At 40.5% G+C, this 20,591-nt stretch overlaps 1 protein-coding gene and 1 non-coding gene across 3 annotated transcripts in view; both read left to right on the top strand.

Moving 5' to 3' along the window:
* GRIA1 (glutamate ionotropic receptor AMPA type subunit 1) overlaps nucleotides 1–20,591 on the top strand; it is a 344,465-nt gene that overhangs the window by 73,091 nt on the left and 250,783 nt on the right. The window lies entirely within an intron of this gene.
* On the top strand, nucleotides 17,744–17,816 carry TRNAK-UUU. Its single transcript has one exon. It is a non-coding gene; the product is annotated as a tRNA-Lys (tRNA).

Here is a 20,591-nt window from a genome sequence, read left to right as displayed (position 1 = left end):
ACCCCATCCACCTCAAAAGGTTGTTGTGAAAATTAACAGATAATGTATGGCCTGCATCAGAGTCATCTGTACAGCTCGTAAAATATAGATTGCTGGACCTCATATCTAGAGTTCTTGATTTAGTAGGTCTGGGATGGGACCCCAAAATTTATATTTCTAATGAGCTCCCAAGGATGTAATACTGCTGGTCTGGGAATCACGCTTTAAGAACCACTGCTTTAGGTCAATGCAGGTTTTTTTAAAAAGCTTTTATTCACAATTGGCTCAAGAGTAATGTAAGTGTTTATTATGTTTTTCTTCTGTATCTTGCCTTTTAATAGACTCTATAGGGGATACACACAAGTAGAAGACATAATATTTGCTCTAGGAGTTACCATAGACTATATTAACAGTCATACACAGTAAATGAATGTGTTGATTTGATTTGTCCTCATGTTGCTCTAGTCTCACTAGAGAGAGAGAAATTTATTGGAATGAGTTAGAATGATACTATTCACTGGAATAAGATTTCATTTTCCAGTTGTTGTTTTTCTCCTTTAGTAACCAGAACTATGATTCCTAAAGAAACTCTTTTCTTTTCTCCTAACATTTGATAACAAACTGCATCTGTAACCTGGCTACCCTCCGTCTTTCTGCTCCTATGCCCATGTTTTCCAGTAATCTTTAAAGACCCCAGGTTTGATGGGGTTTAGATTAATGTAAGAGAACAGATATCTGTGTAAATTGAGACAGATGTCTCCTGCAACATCTGAAATAGACTGTCTCAGCCATCAGAGCTCAAAAAATCACTTTTAAAAGGTTCCTTCTCCCAGGAGTAGAGTCTTTGCATTATTCATATCCCATTGCAACAGTAAACTCTTGTGTCTTGAAGCTTCCAGCCAATCACCGTGCTCTCATAGCCATCCCTCGTAGCTGTCCCCCTCCTTGGCCTCTCAGCTTTCATGTTTCACAGACGTCTTTGCAATTTCTGTTCTTTGAACTTCTTTGGGAAGCAGGCATTTCCAGTGCCTGGCTCTAGTCAGGTTAAGAGCATTGCCATTCCACATAATCACGATGCGTTCTGATGTGTCACCTCTTTGATAGAGGAAGAAGAGCAGTCATGCTAATTCCTTCAGGCAGCAGGGCAAAGAGAGCCCATCTTGTCTACTCTGAGCAGTCATAATGCCTGTTGCACGAATCACTGCTTTGGCATCACCTGCCTGGGTTACGGGGTGGAGCTTGTATTCTTTCTACTTGTAGAACTGTTTTCTCTCTGCCACAGGTCCCAAACTGCTATTGCATGGGCTGTATTCAGCCTTGTAGCAAAATAGAAAGACAAGATAAGAAAGTTGAGTTTGTGGCCAACGCTGAAAACAAAAGAGTCATTGGATTTTACATTTAAAAAAATTGGATTCCCAGTTTTTTTTTAAAAAATAAAAAGTAAAATAGAACAGTTGGCAGCATGGAATCCACACTCTGAAAGGCAACAACTGAAGGAGCTGAGTGCCGGCCACCTCCTTTTCACAGTGCAGGAGCACTCCACTTTGCACTGTCCACACCAGCTTTACAAGCATTGCTACACATTAGAATCACCTGGTACCTTCTAAAAAATCCTTCCACCCAGCCTCCACTCATGCCAATTAAATCAGAATCTCTGGGGGAAGGACCCAGGCAACAGTATTTTTTAATTCCCTAGATGACTCCAGTGTACACACAAATTTGAGAGTGTGCTTAGAGGAGTGCTTCTCAAACTTATTGAGCATAGAAATCACTTAAAGGTCTTGTTAAAATGTGGATTTTGATTGTGTAGGTCTTGTGTGGGGCCTGAGATTCAGCATTTCTTGCAAGTTCATCCTCCATGGTCTGGTCTTGCTGACAGGTTAAAAAGGTGCCAGAATAATGCTTTATTTATAAAGGCTAAGTATCTAAACTTAGCAAAAGTTTATTTTATTTTTTTAGAATTTACTTTTCAAAACTTAAATGATAGTGATGTCAAGGATAATTTTATAGCAAAGTTGTTGTTTTTAATTCTTTCTCATTTGTTTTCATTCCAGTATTCCTTCTCCACTAGAAGTGAAAGGGGTAGAACTTCAGTCAATAGAATAATATTTAGTACTGATGATGCCCCCGGGATTCTCATCCTTTGTGGTGGTGAGTAGGGTGGAAATTAGAAAACAGATCCTTCCCCATGCCCCTCATCTTATAGTAGAAAAATTGAGGCTAAGGAAAGGATGGAGGTTTTCTCAAGATAAAGTAACTATAAATAGAGGAGCCAAAACTCTGAGACAGAGTTTTTCTGTCTTCATTAATGGTCTAAAAGCCCGAGAGGTTCCTCTTTTGGTTAAGTTTCGTCATGTGGCAGCCACTCCATTCATGTGAGAATCAAGCAGTCAGCCAGTTCTAATCGCCTCATGATACAGGTAGACTAAGTAGGTAGCTATCTCAACAGTTTAATTTCAAGTCTGAAATTGGAGGGTTGATCTAGAACATTTCTCTGGGCCAAAAGATCCCCTCCAGGCTGGCCGTTTCTCTGAGCTTAAAATGCCATCATGATGGCTTTATTCTTCTAGGTCCATGTTTCTCAAAATATTACCCAGGAGCAACTTTTATAAGAATCTCTTAAGGATCCAGTCATTGTACACATTTCCAGGCCTGCTCCCACAGGTTTGAATGGGATTCAGGAATTGGCATCTTTAAGAAGACTCATGCAAGTGAGCGTGATGTAGGTGGAGGGTCAGAGGTAGAGAAATACGCTGTATGGGTAACTGTCCTTCCTTCCCTGCCTGCTAGTATGGTGATATTTTCTTCTGAACCAAATGCTGTGGCCTGAGAACCAGTTGAAACTAAGGACTGTGCCAAGTTCTGACTTGGTTTGGAAGGGATCTCTCTCATTTGTCACATTATGATGGAGAACATGCATGATTCCTTTTGTCACCAAGACTGGAACTCCCAGTTCTCAGTGATGGAGCCGTTTTCTTAGCTCAGAGCAGCCCAGAGGTTGCCCTAATGTGTTTATTATAGGAGTATATGAAATGGAGTAAGATTTCTCTCAGTCTCCTCAATCTTTAGATTTTGAGCTGCAGCAGTGTTTCCATAGCTTTTTTAAAAATGAAAAAGAATTAATGACCCCTTTGGGTTATCATAAAAGTCTCACACCCTGCTGTCGTCTACTAGATTCTGGTACACTTTTGGAGGACATCTCCTGTTGAGTGTCACTAATACACAGAGGGCAAACTCCATTTTCTGTGAACCCCCACTAATGAAGAAAAATTTGAGGCACATTATTTTTGAGAGTTTACACCATAAAAATAATAGGTATACATAAATGTTTCATAATTTATAATGTTTTAAAATTGAGTTATTTTTAGTGCTACTCCTGCTGCACAGGAGGAGTTTTGTTATATATTGTTATATAATCCTTTCCCCCAGTAGGCATGCTCCTTCCTTGTTCCCCTCTGCTGAGACTATTGTGACTCTAGGGCGAGGGAGGGCCTCACAGAGGAAGGCAGCTGGGTACAAGCCCGTTGCCATGGGGAACTGAGGGCAGGAGGCATTTGATTGGTCTCTGGGTGCGTAGATGGATCTGGAAGGCTTTGTGCATCTGAATTGGCCTGTCCAGGCTGGAGTGTCAGCCATTGTGGCTGACGGTTAGATGGGACTCAGGTGTATACTTCAGCACCTCCGTAACTCTTCCCCAGCTGAATGTCAAATGATTTGTTTCAAGGGGAAAGAGCCTGAAATTGCCCTGTCTGGCAACTAAGTAACAACTTGGCCTTCTTGGCCAGAAAGCATCTTTCATATGATGCAGAAAGTGAACATAGACAATGGGGTGATGATATTGATGATAATGGTATTTACAGCAACAAGCATTGCCATTAATTAAAAGACTCTAGTGTGTCAAGCACACACGTTATCCTATTTAACCCTCACACCAACTCTGGGAGGCATAGGTATTATTTTGCCTGTTTTACCTGAACCTGAGACCCAAAGCTTGTAAATCATTTGTACTTGGTATCACAGATAGTATGTGGCCCAATACAGCATATTTTAAAAATCAGATTTATGTTAGCATAATTTATATATAGTAAAAATTGTCTGTATTAGATGTACAATTCGCTGAATTTTGACAGATTTATACAGTCATGTAACCACTACTATAATCAAGATAAAGAATATTTTAATTCCTCCTTAAGTTCCCTTATGCCCCTTTGTAAGCAATTCCCTCCTCCAACCCAGGCCCTGTCAAGCAGTGATCTGTTTTCTGTTCTTAGAACTTACCTTTTCCAGAATGTCATGCAAATGGAATCATTCAGATTGTAGCCTTTACAGCCAGTCTTCCTTCCCTTAGCCTGAAACTTTTGAGATTCATTCATGTTGTTACATTTATTAGTAATTTGTCCCTTTTTGCTGTTAAGCATATATTCCATTGTATCATACACCACAATTTGTTTAGCCATTCCCCAACTGATGGACATTGAGAGCATACCCAATTTGGGGCATTTATGAATGAAGTTGTTATAAACATTCATGTACATGTTTTGTGTAAACATGTTTCTTTATTTCTCTTGGGTAAATATTGAAGAGTAGGTCTATGCAGAATTATCAAGTGTGTATGTAAGGATATTTTTTCTGGGAAGATAGTTCATAGCTTTTGTCAGATTCCCAAAATGGTCCAGGGCCCACAAAGGTTAAAAACCACTGCTCTTGTTGCTGCTTTATTTGTTTTGTGTTGGGTTCCTTAAGCTCTGTGGTCTGGCTTCTCAAGTGAAGAAATAACAAACTGAGGGGCAGCCTGGCTTAGTAAATGGGTGTTGGATTAGGGTTAAGATGCTGCCCCATTGTAGTCTAGCCTTTCACCATAGGACATTGCCAGTCCCCTTTTCCTCTCCAGGATCTCACAACCCTGTCCATTAGGAACATGTTTGATCACTAAGCTCCTTGCTCAGATTTTTCTCGATCCTGGGTTTCCCAGGCAGCACAATGCAAGCTTCCTTTTCTAACTCCTGCCCCTTAGGAATTATGGCTATGACACTAGTCTCAGACCCTCCAAGGACCCATCACTCAGCCCTGCCCTGCTTCCTGCAGAACAAGTACAGTACATGAAGCATTCCGTCCAGTCGCTAACATTTTTGCTCATTAATGTCTCTACCTGGGAGAAGGTGTGGCATGAAAGATGTTTGTCAACATGTGGCCAACTAGAACAGAGGGATCAGATTTTCAGTCCTGGATTTGCTACAAAAAGCTCACCAGGCTTGGGCAGATAACTTCAACTTTCCCTGCTTAATATTTTGAGTAGCTTCTCAGTGTCCTTGGGCTAAAGACCCAAAGTCTTCACAAGATCCATAAGGCTTTAAATGTCCTGGTCTTTGCCTGCCTCTGCATGCCCCACTCTCCCCTCACATCTCCTCTGCTTTCTGTGCTCTGGGCCCACCAACCTATATTTAATGTGTCTGTGACACACCAGACTGCCTCCCTCCTTTGGGCCTCATCCACAAAGTGGATTTGGTGTGAAATGCTGCAGCTACCAACCACGACTATCACCAGAAAATGCTTGCTCATTGTTCTGATCTCAGTTCATGAAGCCCTCCCTGTCATGTTGCACTCCCATGTTCCTTTACTTTATAACACTATCATAGTAAATAAGTTACGTTTGTTTGTATGAATATTTGATTAATGTGAGTCTCTTTCATGAGACTGTGAGCTCCATGAAGGCAGTGCCTGGCATAAAAATGTTTGATCAAAGTCTGTTGAATACATGGAATAAGATATTAATAATAGTTGATCTATATTGAACAGTAACTCTATGCCCACCCTGTTCTAATGCTTTAATTAAATTTATCTGCATACAACCCTATTAAATAGAGACCTTTAGTATCATCATTTTGAAGACAAGAAAACTGAGACACAAAGTTAAATAGCTTGCCCCAGTTCACACAGCTTGGCAAAGCCAAGGCAGTTTGGCTCCACAGTCCGTGCTCTTAAACACTTCCTCCCTGCCCTGAGAGCCCTCATTGGGTGGTCAGGAAATGAAGGATGTGTAAACAGTGTGAACAAAGCTCTGTTGGATTATTTTAGTTAAAACTACACATTGGCTTTTTATGGTATCTCACTCCTTTATAGCATCCTCTTGCTCTTTCTGGGGTACATCTTTATATCTCTAACTTGTTATCTCCTTTAGATAATTTTTCAGGGACTCATCAGTATCCGCACAGGGTTGGATATACAATAGGTGTACGGGGAAGCTGGTTGACACCTGGTCTTCTACCATATGCTACAGTGGCTTCCAAGGGCTCTCCCCAAAACCAGGACTGTTGGAAGTTTCCATAGAGGCTTTGGGCATAAGCCATGGGCCTTTGGTTTTGAGGTTCTCCAACATTTATCCAGGCAATTATGTACTGCTGAGTGGAGCTCTGAAGAAGCCCTCACTCCTGCCCCCCATGCCACCATCCCCCCAAATAATTAAGCCAGAACATCAAAATGATAAAGACCTGCCTGTATGGAAAGGACAGAGTAACGAGGACTATTTTCAGGCTGGAACTTCCTCTGCAAAGTGAGAAGGATAGATCTGAGGCCAAGGAATAGGGTTTTTTGAGCTGATTGCTGTATTTTTATAAGTTTTTTCTGTTCAGTTACAAGGTGTCTTCATGCCACATGTCTTAGGAGAGTCCCTGAATATATAAGATTCTTCTTCAAATGGCCTTGATTTATTCAGCTAGCATTTATTAAACATGGGTGGAGGAGACAGAGTGTGAGGTACCACAGGGGATCAGAAGTGGGCTCAGACATTGATCCTGGCCCTTGAGCAGCTTTTCTAGTTGGGGGTTGTGATAGCTGCCATCTCCCGAATACCTTCTTGGTGTGAAGCATCTTGCTCAGTTTTACACCCATCATCTCATGTAATCATTACAACCGAACCTAACACTATTCATATTGTACAGATAAGGAAATTGAGGATTAGACTGAGTCAGTTACTTGACCAGGGACATAAATCTGGACACAAATTCAAGTGTCTGTGATGCCGAAGTCCATCCATGTGCTACCAAATACTGTGTGAGAACTCAGGTTCCCTAATCTTATTTAGCCTCAGTTTCCTCTGTTAAATGATATAAAACTGTTACTTAATTTAGAGTGACTATGAAAATTAAAGAAGATAATTAATGTGAAGTGCTCATTTATCATACTTCCTGGCATATTGTAAGTTTCAATATACACTAGCAGATATTAATCCTATCATCATCATCATCATTATCATCATCATCATCTTCATCACCTTCATCTTTGTTTGCCAAGAGTACAATACATGAAAATTACTATGGTAGTTCAAAGAAGGGAGAGATCACTTTAATCATAAGGGCAGTATGGGGCAGTGCGAGGATAGGGAAAAGATTAATCAAAATTTGAACTTGAACTTGAAGGGAGACAGTATAGGTTGGGATTTGGGGTCAAAAGTTCATTCCAATAGAATAAACTGCATGAATGAAAGCAAAGAGATAGGATAACACTAGTAATGTCTATGTGTGGTGAATGAATAGACCATTTTGGCTGATTCATATGTGTGCAAATGGAGATGAAGGTGAAAAAGTACCTTGGGGTGAGAGTTTTGAGAGCCAAGTTGAATGTAGGCTTTATTTTATAGGAATAGGGGAAACACAATGTTAATAAGAAGGGAAGTGACTTGAGCAGAGCTATGTACCAGGCAGATATGGCAGGCCATCTATATACACCCTATTTGTAGATTGAATTATGTATTCAATTTAGACATGTTCTTGGTCTTGATCCACATTTCTGTAGGTATGAAACCATTGGAAATAGGATCTCTTGAAGATGTTATTTTTAGTTAAGTTGTGGCCCAACCGAATGAAAATGAGTCTTAATTGGATTACTGGAGGCCTTATATAGAGAAAGCCACAGGGAGGAGCCAGAAGCCTGAAGTCACTGGAACCCAGAAGAGAGAGGAGAGGACATCACTGTGTGACTTGAGGCTTGGATTCAAGCCACGGGACCCCAAGGATAGCTGTCCAGCACCAGAAGCTACAGACATCAGGAAGAGGCAAGTCTTCTAGCCTCAAAACCATGAGCCAATACACTCCTACTGTTAAAGCCAACCCATCATGTGGTATTTGCCATAGCAGCTGGAAAACTAAGACACCCTATAACCAGGGTGCTTGTGAGGCAGTGGCAGGATATGAGATTTGGGAGGGGCCAAGTCATGGCAAGGATAACCTGACATAATGCTGCGCCCAATAAACAAGAACTATTTTGGCTTTGGATGGGGAAAGAGAATCTCTGACCTCTGAGTAAGCCTTCATTAATGCCTAAAACTTCACAGGTCTTGCCAGGGGCATTTTCAACCAGTCATGGTACTTTAATTGTAATCCCTTACTTTTCTGTATCAGTTTGAAATTCATAAGGTGTCCCAGGTCCATTGAATTCTCAGAACAATTTTGTGATGGGTTGAGGAAAATATTTTGTCTTGTGAACTTCTTGAAGGCAAATGCTGTGTGCATGTTAGATTTTTGCATCCTCGGCAAATAAGTGAACAAGTGAGTGAATGAATGAATTAGTGAATCTCCACTGAACTCTTAAGGAAATTGAGATAAGGAGACAGGATGAAACTGTCTCAAGGCCTCATGAATGGTAAAACTTATGACTGTGACTTGAACCCAGGTCTTTTCATCTCTACCAAACTCCTTTAGGTGCAGTTCCTCCAAAGGGTGCTTTCCAAAGTCTATACAATTTAAGGACTTGGAATCCTGCCTGCTTTTTTTTCCCTTTTTCTTCCTTAAAAGTGGAGCTTTGGCTTTTGCCTTTCAAGTCAGTCACAGAGGGAGCATTTGGCTTTGTGCCCTCTGAGAGTTGATTTTCTAGCCCACGAGCCTGTGCTCTGATTCTGACATGAGAGAATGGAGCTTAGCCTTTAGAGATATGAAAGATACCAATTGTTTTGTTCTCCAAGCACTCGGAGGGAGTTGTTGTAGTTTTTATTTCTCCTTGCAATGCTTTCTTTTCTGAAAAGCAAGGAGGGTGGAGGATTGGGGGTAGAAGGAGGAAGTCAGGTTAATCTGTGGCACAGAGGCCTTGAATAGTTTCAGGAAAAAATGAAATAACACAAAGCTATAACTTCTCATTGTTCTCTGCTACTTCCATCTCCCACTGTCAGTCTACTCTTTCCATCAAATGTGTATGATATTGGTTGTGGAGCAGATGAAAAATACTTCTCTTTTCTCTGGGATGTACAGTCAGTCGATCTTGAAGAACGAGCAGGCCTCAAAGGCGGTTGTCAACCCCATAGCCCCCATTTCTGTCATTCCTCTCTGCTTCAGGGGAACAAAAACTCGATTGCAGAGAGACTCATCTCAAATTGGCCCCTCTCCATTAGTGTCTTGGATCTCAGGAAGAGGAAAAAAAAAGGAAAATATCCTATAAATAGCATTGCTGAGAAAACTAAACTCATAAGGTTTTGTATTTGTAGAGCGTTGCATACATTGCTTTTATAGTTACTAACTTATGCTGTTGATTTGAAACAGTTAAATTGAGGAGCTATTCTGTGGTGTGTGGGATAAATCCTGGCTACTTGTTGAAGGGTGTGCTGAGATCACGGTGTGACCTCTGCTCTATACCGTTCAGGGCTCTCACTTTGGCCAGTCTGCAGTCTGCCTTGCCAATGCTTCAGAGGTGATTATGTTCGAGGGGCCCGCATCATGCCAGCATAACTGTTGACACACTGCCCTATCAAGTGTTACCGTGGTGGCATCCACTTGCCAGGATAAATATCCCAGTCGTGTGGACTGGACCTGGAGTCTTCAGACAATATAACCTATCCCTGTAGGGAAGTCTTCGTGGGGAGCCAAATTCTGATTACAAGTGTTTGGAGGTTCTGTTTTGTTTTGTTTTCTCTTTGGCTTCACAGCATAGTGATTACAAGCTTAGGGTTTGGAATCAGATACATTTTGTGTATTAGTTACCTATTGCTGCATAACAAATTACCCCAAAACTTAGTGGCGTCAAACCACAATATTTATTATCTCTTATGATTCTGTGTGTTGGGATTGAGGCAGAGTACAGTTGGAATGGCTTGTCTCTGTTTTGTGATATCTGAGACCTCACCTGGAAAACTTGAAAGCTGGAGGCTGAAAGCATCCAAAGGTTCATTTACTCTCATGTAAGCATAGCTGGAGCTGTCAGCTGGAACACCTGCACAGGACCTCCCCATGTGGCCTGTGCTTCCTCACAACATGGTGCCCTGGTTCCAAGAATTAGCATAGATAGAGAGCTATGGAAGAGTACATAACATTAAGGTGCCTAATGGAAATTTATGTCAACAATAGGAGGTAGATAGTCAAGAGGGAAACAAAAGAGAAATGAGAATAGAGTAGACCAAAGATGTCTATGTTTGTCTAACAATACTTAAGGGAAACAATGGATAAAAAATTACAAACCCTCCTTATTAGATCTGTGTATAGTGTGCAAATGAATGTATCAGGATGTTGTAGCTTAATAATAAATTATCCAATTAATAGCCTGTTCCAGTTTGCTAATGCTGCCTTTTTGCAAAGCACCAGAAATGGATCGGCTTTTATAAAAGGGAGTTTATTTAGTTACACAGTTACAGTCTTAAGGCCATAAAGTGTCCAAGGTAATGTATCAACAATTGGGTGCCTTCACCGTAGAATGGCCAATGGCATCTGGAAAACCTCTGTTAGCTGGGAAGGCATGTGGCTGGTGTCTGCTTGCTCCCAGGTTGCATTTCAAAATGGCATTCTCCAAAATGTCTGCATCAGCTTCCAATGACAGTCTTTAAAATGTGCCTCTTGGCTGCAGCAAGCTTGCTCCTACTGTCTGAGCTTTTATAGTGCTCTAGAAAACTAATCAAGGCCCAAGCTGAATGGGCAGGGCCACACCTCCATGGAAATTATCTAATCAGAGTTATCACCTACAGTTGGGTGGGTCGCATCTCCATGGGAACATTCAATCAAAGAATTACAATCTAATCAACACTAATACATTTGCCCACACAAGATTGTATCAAAGATAATGGCATTTTGGGGGACATAATACATTCAAACTGGTACACAGCCCCTCCCTCATTCTGGGTTCATCCCTACTACCAGCTAACCTTACCCGAGCACCTCCTATGTCCAAGAATTCTTACAAGTATCACCTCATTTAATTCTTATGACAATCCAATGAAGTAGATATTATGGTTTCTATCACCTTTTCTCTGAAACAGAACTTTGAGGGTACAGAAACTTCCTATTCTTTATTTTTAAAGATATGAGCCATTATTTCAGTCTCAAACATTCACCTGATTCTAGTTTCAGGGTCTACTTTGATGGGGACCCCATCTAATATTTATAGTCATATAAGAAAACATTGTCTGATACGTACAGGTATTATTATGGTATGATCTAGTTAACATTTATTTTTTCTGCCAGCAGACTTGACTAATATCATTATTCTTCCAAAGCCACACCCAACCCAAAATCTGTACTAACCAAGGAAAAGGATTTCATACCTAAATATTTCTAAGCAATTGCCCCCCCCAAATAAAACAACAGAAAGTTTCCTAAAATAAAAATTCCCCCAATCATTTCATTTCCATTTTTTTCTTTTAAATTTTTTCTTGAGATATAATTCACAAACCAACAATTTAATAATTTAAAGTTTACAATTCTATGTTCTGTAGTATATCTGAGTTGCGCAGCCATTACCACAATTAATTTTAGAATATATCATCCCCCCAAAAGAAACCCTGAATCAATTACCTGTCCCTCATTTTCCCCTACCCTCTCCTAGTCTTAAGCAACCACTAATTTAATTTTGATAAAGTCTAATTTATTTATTTATTTATTTTGTTGCTCATGCTTTTGGTGTAAAGTTGAGGAATCCGTTATCTAATACAAGGTACTGACGATATTTCCAGAGATATTCTTCTAAGAGTTTTATAATTCTAGCTCTTAAATTTATGTCATCATTTCATTTTGAGTTAATTTCATTTATGGTGTGAAGTAGGGGTCCACTTTAATTCTTTTGCCTGTGGATATCCAGTTTTCCCTGCATCATTTGTTGAAGAGACTATTCTTTCCCCATTGAATGAACTTGGCACTATTGTCAAAAATCAATTGGCCATAGAAGTGAAGGTTTATTTCCGAACTCTCAGAAATATTCCATGGGTTCTATTGGAAACATGTAACAGGTAGAGGCTGGAGGAATTGTGAGGCACTTGATAGTTCTATCCCTTGGGTATATGTGTCTGTCCTTGTGCCAATACCACATTGTTTTGATTACTGTAGCTTTGTAATATGATTTGAAATTAATTTTTTAATTTCCCAACTGCTAAAACAAATATCATACAATGGGTTGGCCTAAACAATGGGAATTCATTGGCTCATAGTTTTGAGGCTTGAAGTTCAAAACTGAGGCATCAGCAAGGCAATTGTTTATCCCAGAAGACGGTGGTATTCTGGGGCTGGCTGCTGGTGATCCTTGGTCTTTTGATTCTTCCTTCAATTCATCCCCTCCCTGTCCCTTTCAGGGATTGCTTCTGTTCATATAAATTTATCAAAAACCATGTTGAATTTGCATGTGTTCCAGCAGGTCCAAATCATTAGACAGTAGAAATTTCCACAGATCCTTCCTGAATAACTGCATTTCCAATCCTGACTTCCACTGAAATGACTGACTGGATCCATGTTCAGCCACACCCTCTTTAGCAAAGGGTTGTTCAGCTAAACCCTCATATGGAACCCTGTTCTCTGAGGAATCACTCCTGAAAAGCTCAGAAGGGTCCCCGATAAAGTTGTGCCTGGCCCTAGTCTCAGAACACACTATCTGGATAGGCTCAGAATTTTACAAACCATAAATTTCTGGTCTCTTTGTGCTTAAGAGTTCAGTTCTCAGCTTATCCATTTCCTCTCACATTTTACTATAAGATGCAAGGAGAAACCAGGCTGACCTTCCACAATTAGCTTGCAGATTTCCTCAGCTAAATATCTAAGTCCATTGCTTATAAGTTCCACTTTCAATCAGACATCAGAACACAATTTTGCAAAGTTCTCTGCCACAGTATAACAAGGATCACTTTTTCTGCAATTTCCAGTCACCTATTCATCATTTCCTTCTAAGACTTCACCAGAAGTATTTTAGCATCCATGTTTTTACCAATAATCTCTTCAAAACAATCTAGGCTTTTTCTGTCAAGTGCCTCACAATTCTTCCAGCTTCTACCTGTTACACAATTCCAAAGCCATTTCTGTGTTTTTGATATTTGTAACAGCAGGACCCCAATTGCCAGTACCAAAAATTGTTTGTTTCCTAGCCGCTAAAACAAATACCATACAAGTTAGCACGAACAGTGAGAATTTATTGGCTTATGGTTTTGAGGCTAGGAGAATTCCAAAATCAAGTCATCAGCAAGGCACTGCTTTCTCTGAGAAGACTGTGGCATTCTGGGACTGGCTGCCCACTATCCTTGGTCCTTAACTTTTCTGTCACATGACAATGCAAATGGTTGTCTCCTTTCTCTTCCAAGTTCTATTGACTTCCAGCTTCTGGCTGCTCCCTGCTCCCCATGGCTTCTCTCTCTGCATCCTTCTCTGTAAGACCTCCCATAAAAGGAATATGATCCATCCTGATTCAGTTGGACCACATCTTTAACTGAAGTAACCTCAACAAAAGGTCTTATTTACCATGGGTCCAAATGCACAGGAATGGATTAAGATTAAGAAAATGCTCATGCTTTGCTGGGATACATACATGCAAGCCACCACAAGGATCATGTCATCTGTGGATTTCCAACCCATTTGCAATTCGGATTCTTTTAATTTCTTTTTCTTTCCTAATTGCTCTAGCTAGTACTCCCCATAGGCAATGTTGAAAGTGGGCATCCTTGTTTTGTTCCTGATCTTAGGAGGAAAGCTTTCAATCTTTCACCATTGTGATGTTAGCTATGGGTATTTCCTCATTTTGGTTTTGATTTACATTTTCCTAATAAATAAAGATGTTAAACATCTTTTCATGTTTAACAAATGGCTTATTGCCATTTGTATATTTCTTTAGATAAATGTCTGTTCAAATCCTTTGCCCATTTTTAAATTGGGTTACTTGTCTTCTTATTGCTGAGTTTTAAGGGTTCTTTATATATTCTGGATACAAGTTCCTCATCAGATGAGTTGCAAAACTTTTCTCCCACTCTGTGGGTTATCTTTTCACATTCTTGATGATATCATTTGTAGCACTGAAGGTTTTAATTTTGATTTTCTATAGTTGTCTTTAATTCATTTCTTTTTTATTTTATATTATCTATCTCTGTTTTCATTTACTCATTCATTTAGTGCTCATGATATGTCAATAACCGTTCTAGGCACTAGGGGTAAATCAAGAAATAAGATAGGATACAGTCCCTGCTTTCAGGAAACCAATGTTCCAGTCAGGGGAGAGAGATGATAAATACTTAAACACCATCACATAATTTCAGATAATGGTAAATATATTTTAAGAAAAAAAGTATGGTAATGAAATGGAGAGTTTTAATAGGTGTTGGAGGTGGGATAAGAAAGATAATTCTTTGTCATGAGGGGGCTGCCTTGTGCATTTTAGGATGTTTAGCAGCATCTCTAGTCTGTACTCACTAGATGCCAGAAACACCTTCCCCCCAGGAATATCTCTGGGTATTCCAAAAGTTCCCTGGGAGACACAATCAAACCTGGTTGAGAAAAGCTAAGATATGTGGTTCAGGAATGTTCCCCTGAATGGAGACCTGAAGGATGGGAAGGAGTTTACCATGGGAAGCTTTGGGGCAGAAGCATGCAGGACAGATGGTAAGTCAAGTTCAAAACCCTCAGGGTAGGGATGAGTTAGGTATGTTTGAGAAATAGAAATCAGGCTATTGAGCTGGCAGGTAGAGTACGCGAGGGAGATTGATAGGAGAAATCAGAGAAATGTGCAGGGTCCAGATAATGAATAATAATCTGTAATAAGGAATTTGGTATTTATCCCAAGTGTAATTGGAAGCTGGTGGATTGGGAATAATGGGTACTCTCAAATATAGGAACGGTACAGAAAATTTGAGTTCTTGTCCCATATTTCCTGCTCAAAGAACCACAAACAGGTAGGGATAGAGCAGACTAGCACCCAGCTCTCATGACTCCTAATCTAACAGTCATCCATTGCACAAGGGAGGCTAAGCAGTCCCCCTGTTAACTGATGTTACCTGATTTCAGGTGACCATTAATATAACCAACCCTTGCCTGAATCCACCTTGCTTAAGAACTCCTAATGTATGGTTGACATTTGGCATGAAAAGCAGGGAAGATAAACTCTAGTCTTTTTCTACTCAAAGTGTGGTTCATGGGCCAACAGCATCAGCGTCACCTGGGAGCTTGTTAGAAATGCAGAATTTCCTCACTCCAAAGCTTTTGAATTAATATCTGCATCTTAACAGGAGCCCCAGGTAATTCGTGTGCAAGTTAAAGTTTGAGAAGCACTCATCTAGTTTATCAAAATATCATCAGATGCAGTAGAGTGATTCAGATGGTTTCTGATGGACTTTAGCTACTAAGTCAGAAGATGAGTGACGTTATTAAACTCTTATTATACCATCATCTTTCTTTCATTAGCTTCCAGTAAATCATCACTCTCAAAGTCCTATGGAGTCTTCCTTAATAATGGCACACACTCTTTCCTTTCTACTGTCTGAGCCCTCACCGCTCTGCACCCAAAAAATATCCAAATTTATCTTCACCAACTCCCTATGCCCTTCCATTTGCCTCCAGCTCTGACTCTAAAACTTTCTCTGGCTTTTTCTTGCCTTCAGTTTAAAATCCATATCCCAATTCTGGCTTTAAAGGCTTTCCACATTCAAATCCCAAAACCATTTTTCCAGAGAATGTTTTGCGTGTATGTTGTTATGTCCATGCCTTTGTTCATACATTGAAATGCCGTTTCTCACCGATTTCACTGCCTTTAAGACTCTGCTGAAATCTCATTCCGTCAGGAATGTCAGACCTACCCAGCTCACTGTTGCCTTCCCTTGTCCTAAGGTCCTGTGTCACTTGTTGCCTGTACCAGTTTTTGGTTATATAGCATTATAAGTTCTAGTACAGTAAGACGTGGCTTCGTAACTAGATTGTAAACTCCCAGGGGACAGGACCTACGTCTTCACCCCCTTTCCATCTCCAGCACCTGGCAAGGCACTAAGCACATAGTAGGTAACCAGTATTGTGCTTCTGAATCTGATTAAGTTGTGGAGGTCGTTATTGCCCTATTTACAAGCACATCCTGCCTACTAATTTATTTCCTCTAAGGGTCCATGCTACAGTTCACCGATTATGTAAACAGAATTGTTTATAAAACCAACCACGGCTAGGCAGCCTGGGATCAGCTGGGTGGTAGGGATTGGATGCGGTCCAGATTTTCAGGCCAAATAAAAAGCTGTGAATCTTTATTTCAGGATGCACTGCATTCTGTGGAACCAAGCTCTGTTTTGGTGTCAGAACAACAGGTATCCCTTCCCACCTCCCCTGCTGTGGCAGTTAAGGCCAGTGCTTCTGAACAACTGTGTTAAGCACTGAGCCCCAGCAGGGCTGCACCAGCTGAACTTGGGGCAACCCAGATATAAAATGCTGATAACATTGACCCAGATTCTGTGTTTGGTTATGTTTTTGTGTTTGCTTAGTAACTGCATTCTTGAGGTTTTTAGCAGTAGTGTTTGCTGGTCATTTGACTCAGTGACTTACAGGCTTTTCATATACAGTTGAAATTCTGTCTTCCCAGACACTGGACTGCAAAAATTCCTGTTAGTAGCCATTATGGCTTATAACTTTCATGTGTGCATGTGAGCTCTTTTGAAGTTCAGAAGCACCCTAAAGAGACAGACGAGGCTGGTACCATCATCTCCATTTTACAGCTGTATGAACACAAGCCCAGAGAATAAAAACGAATTATTATCACTCATTTAATAACAAGTCCTACAGTCGGAAAGAATGAGAAGTCCTCCTTGTCCTTCAGGAATATTTACAGAGTGTCCTTCTCTCAGGCCTGAATGAGTAATCCTTCCTGATGTACTAATATCAAGATCTATTTGTTCTTAATTGAGATGAAGAAAGAAATGAAGATCAGGGTGGGGAAACAGCCCTTACACTAGATAGCTTACACCAGGGTTTCTTAAACTTGGCACTATTGAAATTTTAAGCTGGATGAATCTTTGTTTGGGGGGTGGAGGTGGAGGGGAATCTGTTCCTATCCTGTGCATTGAAGTAGGTTAAGCAGCATCCCTGGCTTCCACCCATTAGAAGATGCCAGTAGCACACCACGCTTCAGTTATGACCATCAAAAATGTCCCTAGAAATTGCCAAATGTGCCCTAGAGGACAAAATTGCCCTTAGTTGAAAATCACTGTCCCAATGAATTCTCCCATGATGGGGATATGTGTGTTCATGGGGTAGCCAATGACAAACTAAGTCAGGGTTCAAAGAATTTTTTTTCTGCAAAGGTCTAGTTAGTATATATTTTAGGCTTTGTGGACCACATGGTATCTGTTGCAAGTTCTTATCTATGCCATTGTAGTACAAAAGCAGCCATAGACAATACATAAATGAATGTGTTCCCTTGAAACTTTAAGTACACTGAAATTTGAATTTCATGCAATGCTTATGTACCACAAATATTCGTTTCCTTATTTTCATTTTTTATTTATTTTATCTGTTTTACATGTTAAAATGTAAAAAACATTCTTAGCTCATGGGCTGTACAAAAACAGATGGTAGCCTGGGTAGCTCAGTCAGTAGAGTATCAGACTTTTAATCTGAGGGTCCAGGGTTCAAGTGCCTGTTCAGGCACAAAAAAAAAATGAAACAGATGGTATGTCAGCTTTGGCTTGTGGGTCCTACTTTGCCAACCCGTAGGCTAAGCAGTACATGAAGCCCTGGGATGAACAGTACTTTTTCTGAGAGAATCAAAAGTACTGACAAATTTGGGAGAAAAAAATATTTTTATTAATGTAAGCATTTCTATATTTTGAAGTAGTAATGTCTTGCTTCTAGCAGGCTGCTTGAAGCTATGCCACAAATCTCCAGAGGCCAACCTTGCCATCATTCTCCTCTGCTTTTAGGCTAATTTGGTGGAAAATTTTGAGAAGTGCCACTCTAGGTGAGAGACTAACTCACATAAGAACCTTTGGACTTCTCATAACTGATTGCCCTTGCGTGGTGTCCAATAAATCATCTAGAAATACTGTAAGTGCCTTAGTTGTAGTCTGATGTATTTCATCCAGAGAATGATTGCAGGATATGTGATTATGTAAGCCAGGGTGATTCCCTGAATCCTTTTTGAAATTTTCAAATACACTCAGTTCTCTTGTCGATTCAGCAGTATGTGCACTATTCAACATGCTGAGTGCCAGGACACTACCTAGATGAGTAAATGACCCAAACCCACCTCAAGAAGCTAAAAACTTGATTCTGATATTAGTACTTGTCCTATGAGATGACCCAGAAAGAGTACACCATCAGGAAAGGGATGGAGGTGGAAGGAGTGTTAGATTGGCAAGCGGGAGGCATCTTTTCCAACCCCTCCTGTGCCTGTTATCCTGAATAGGGAAGCTGCTTTATTTCTCATCCTTTTCTGCCCAGCGTGTGTTTTTTTTCAAGAAGGATTCTGAGGCACCATCCAAGCTCAACTGGGAAGAATGCCACACTTGATTAGAGCCAACTGCCATGGATGGGAAATAAAGGAGTGGCTGGCATAAGTACCAGATTGCTTCCATGCCTAGACTACATAATCTCTGTGGTCCCTCCTGGTGGGAAATGCCTACAGCTCTGTTATGCTGATTGCATGGTTTAGTGATACCGATTGGAGCCAAAGAAGGAGGGCTCACTGAGGGATGGAGAGGTTAGGGGAAGATTATATGGTGGAGGTGAGATGGTGGGCAAGGCTTTGAAGAGGAGTTTCTTCCTCTTCACAGCTGGGCTTCAGCAGAGAACACTTTGTGCCTACTTGGGTTTTGGTTGGCTCTAGGCTGAGCGCCTTCTATTGTGGCTTTGGCATGGAAAGAGGGACTCATGCCGGAGATACTGTGTTTCTGCCATTCTCCAGGGCCCTCATGAAAGGGAACGTCTTCTTAATGAGCCCATTCCAGAGAGCCTAGCCTTTCAGATAAACAAACAAGCATCAGCAGGAGCTGCTCAAAATTGAACTGGAAAAAACTAAGGCCACACTGAGTGGCAGACCAAAGAAAGGAAGCCTAAGAGGTCTGAAGTTAGCAGCTAATGAGCACATCTCCCCATCTGTGCTTTGTTGGCCAGGACATCTATTGTTGAGGGTGCCAGGAATGTGTTTGTCTTATTTATACAGGAAGAGGCTTTCTCTGACATCTGGCCTGGCTTTCATTTACTTTATGTTGTGGGTAGTGGCCAGCCTAGACGATATTTTAAAGGTGAGGAACAAATCTGAAGATAATTTTGACCTAAATCAATTTACTTATCTTTCTAAAGGCAAATATATCAGTTTTGTCACTTGGGAAATGAGGATAATAATACAAGTCACCTCCTAGAATTGTTGTGAAGATCAAATGGGGTCGTGCCCAGAAAACACTTACCAGCATACAGTGTATAGTCAGCATTTGATACATGTTGGCTAGAATTAGTAGTAAGAGTAATAGTACCATCATCATCATTTTCTGTGTGCATGGAAAGATGCTGAAAAAAGAGTCTGGTTATGGAGGATCTAATTCCAGCTCGTGTCACCAACATACTGTGAGAGTTTAGGTAAGTCGTTTCTCATGTTAACTGACAATGTCACACTGAAGTCTTTAATTCATTCGGTAAACATGTTTTGAGTATGCAGTAAGTACCAGGCTCTGTCTTAGGCACCGAACAGATAAGAGACTAAGATGCAGTTTCTGCCCTCAGGGTGTAATGGGGAAGGTGGACGGATATTACACCTGACAGCACAGGGCTCTGGAGCCCCGGGTAGGAGTCAGGAGCCTAAAGTTCTGCCCCTTCTGACCTCCCACAAATCTGTTAGAGAAAGATCCCTCCAGAGCATGTTCAAGGGACCATCTGGGTGGTTAGGGGGAAAAGAGGTCACTTACCTGAAACCCAGCCCCCTTCCTTCTGAAACTAGGGTTGTCACCTGTCTGCCTTAAAATATAAACATTCAAGGAAATATAATATGCAGAGAGGTAACATGTTGATAATTAAGTAGGGTTTGGAATCTGGTGGTTTGAAATTGTTTTTCAGCACTGTTATTGTGGTAGCTTGATGACTTTGGGTAAGCTATTTAACCTCTTTGAGCCTCAGTTACCTCATCAGAGAGAAGAACATTACTATAATAACCACTTGGCATGGCTATGTAGAGAGAGAAAGATTTTATTTTAAAGCCCTGGTAAATTGTGACTCATATAAATTTTCATATGTACTGTCGCTGTTGTTATCTTTAAAAATAATAACAATAAATATCCTGCTATGTTAAAAAAAAAGTTTAGTAGTCAGTAATTGAACTTGGGTGTCCAAAGAAGTAGATAAGGATGTTTCTCTTGGAATAGTCAATATTATTTTTCCAGGAGAATAGGCTAAATGTAGTCCTCTTTTCAATTTTAATACCAAGCAAACTTA

Source organism: Choloepus didactylus, chromosome 11 (assembly GCF_015220235.1).
Source record: "Choloepus didactylus isolate mChoDid1 chromosome 11, mChoDid1.pri, whole genome shotgun sequence".
NCBI classification, from domain to species: domain Eukaryota; kingdom Metazoa; phylum Chordata; class Mammalia; order Pilosa; family Megalonychidae; genus Choloepus; species Choloepus didactylus.
The sequence above is the reverse complement of the archived record's forward strand: the minus strand, read 5'-3'. Positions and strand labels throughout refer to the sequence as shown.